This window comes from Nannospalax galili, unplaced genomic scaffold (genome assembly GCF_000622305.1).
Source record: "Nannospalax galili isolate Female #2095 unplaced genomic scaffold, S.galili_v1.0 scaffold167, whole genome shotgun sequence".
Classification (NCBI taxonomy): domain Eukaryota; kingdom Metazoa; phylum Chordata; class Mammalia; order Rodentia; family Spalacidae; genus Nannospalax; species Nannospalax galili.
In genome coordinates, this window is record NW_008358534.1 from 3,573,789 (window position 1) to 3,576,307 (window position 2,519).

The 2,519-nt window shown below is 36.6% G+C and overlaps 1 long non-coding RNA gene across 1 annotated transcript in view; it reads right to left on the bottom strand.

The window, feature by feature from the left end:
- LOC115068211 overlaps positions 1-2,519 on the bottom strand; it is a 22,003-nt gene that overhangs the window by 4,521 nt on the left and 14,963 nt on the right. Inside the window, exon 2 of the long non-coding RNA XR_003847585.1 lies at positions 47-138. This is a non-coding gene — a long non-coding RNA (uncharacterized LOC115068211). The remainder of the gene's footprint in view (positions 1-46; positions 139-2,519) is intronic.

The window sequence follows — 2,519 nt, forward strand, 5'->3', positions numbered from 1 at the left end:
TCAGGCTTGTATAAAATACACCATACTGAGACAAATACCCACATACCTGATACAAACATGGAGCTGGTACTTGACTAGCTTGCCTTCCTTCTCTTAATACAAGGACTAATCACACAACAGAACCTATCATCTTGAACTCTGAAAAACAAAATACATTCATCAATGTTTGAAAAGTAACCTCTAAGAAATGCATTCCTAAATCCTTTAAAATAAACAAATTAAGAGTGCAAGAATGGGAATTCAAGGAGATTTAAATTTAAATTAGCTTAACTACTTTTGACAAGTTTACACATGAAAGACACCAAGATTGTATGTACTACTTGCTGCTTTAAGAAGTTTCATTCTGTCTATATAAAAAAGTTTCAGCCAAAGTTAAATCAATCTCTTCTGCTGATTTTCAACATTAGACAAATACCCAACCTCCCCCCCTTTTTGAACCCTGCTTTCAGCTTGACTTTTTCCCCAATTGAAATTCAGGCCCTCAATGGTTGGTTTTTCTTGCTTCTAAATGTTGATAAAAAAGGGTTTTCTCCACTCCCTCAATTTGATGTGACAGGCTTCTGACATGAATAATGGAAGCATTTCTTTCACAGGCAAATCAACTTAATTTAGCCAGCCTTTCCACTCTCAGTGGGCAAGCCACAAGCCCTGAGATTCCATGAGAGCCTTTAAGTTAGATGAAATCTTTACAATCTGAAGAAAATGTATAAAGTAAACAACACTTACTTTGTCACAATACTTGAATAACTTTTATACAGGAGTTACCGATGAATATATTACTCCCTAATCAGATCCTGATTTACAAGCCATTTGTGATGAACCCTCTAAGTTCAAGAATAACCAGCCCCCAGTAAGAAAACTAACAGAATTTTCCCTACATGTAAATTTTAAGGCATGTGTATCAGAAACAAAGGAAAGCAAAAAGATGAGCAAAACATCTAATCCTTCAAAGAGAGACCAATAAAAATGAAAGTAATGAACTGGCTAAGGCTCAGAGGTGTTTATAGTAGCAATAGATCTATTTTGAACAATCCTTTGAACCAGAATCTTGGAGAACTGAAAGGGCAGTACTTCCTAGCCTTGAGATTAAAACGAATAGATCCTACAGTCATTTCCATTTCCAAATTCAGGACACCATTATTCCCCTGAGAACTTTCAGAACAGAAAGAAGACATGTTAATAATACATTCACGAAAGAAAGATGGAGCTCATAAAAATAAAACTAAGACATATGCCTTCTGAGTTAGCCACTGAAGAATGATTTAAAAATGAATGCACCCAGGCTCGGAGAGCACAGATTTTGCATTAAAACAGTCTCTAACAGAATATAGTACTTGGCATTTGCCCTCTGGCCTTTGATGTGATTTAAATAGGGGGAAGATTGGAAAGAAGAAAAGAACACAAAACTGGGAACCCGGAGACCTGTTTCAAGCTCAGCCAGAAACGTCCTATTTGACCCTAGACAAGTCTCTTTTCCCATGTAGACCTCTGATTCCTTCTGTTCAATGAGAAGGTAGAGGTAGATGTTCTCTAAGACTCATTCCAACTCTAAAATGCAATAATCCCATAGCCTGGTGACAAAAATCTAGATGAGTGATAATAATGGTACTGGAGTATTATGTAATTCATAACCTTTTAAAGCTTACAACTCTGAGATTTGGGTTGGTAAAGCAAATCAACCCTGAACTTCTCTAACAACTTTTCATAATGTGTGCGTGCACATGAAAAGAAAAGCTCAACTACTGAGAGCTCCTTAGGGCAAAAACAAATATGGTGGTAGGTGGAATGAAGATTAAACCTAGGCCTCCCCTTTTGCTAGGTAACTGGTCTACCGCTAAGCTAAATTTCCATCTCTAATTCTAAACAGTTTAAAATCATCAACATGTCAGGACATTTGAAATGGTAAATAATAACTGAGAGGAGAATTTTACCTACATGCACACTTTTTTCAGTACTCTTAGAATACTACAATTTCCACCAAACCAATAAAAATATAACTTTCTCCCAATAATATGCTTTCAGTAAAGACAGCTTCTGTTTTACTATTATTAAAAGACTTATGTAAACATGTTCTAGTGAAAAATAGCTGATTCCTTAATGTCAAGTTTTTCACATTATATTTCAATCTCAATTTGCATGTTAATGATAGTGCAATCATAAATTAGGAGGTAACTAACTCTTCCAGTGAAAAGCGGAAAAGGTGCTTTCATTCCACATAAACCCTTAACTACAGAGAATGATTTTCCACATAAATGTTGTTTCAGAGAGTAAAGAACCAGGTTTCTTTAAATCTTTAAGCTTCTTTCTCTCCTTGTCTCTCCCCCTCCCCCTGCGTCCCCTCCTCTTCCACCTTCTTTTTCTTTCTCAAAATTTACTAATCAGCCAATTAGGGGCTCTGATCATTATAAACGTCAGGGAAAGGAGAAAGGAAAGAGAAATGGGAAAGCAGTCAAGGTAGAACAAAATCACTTCACTTTAAAGGGTGTGTCCACCATTACCACCCCCCACCCCCCTACCCC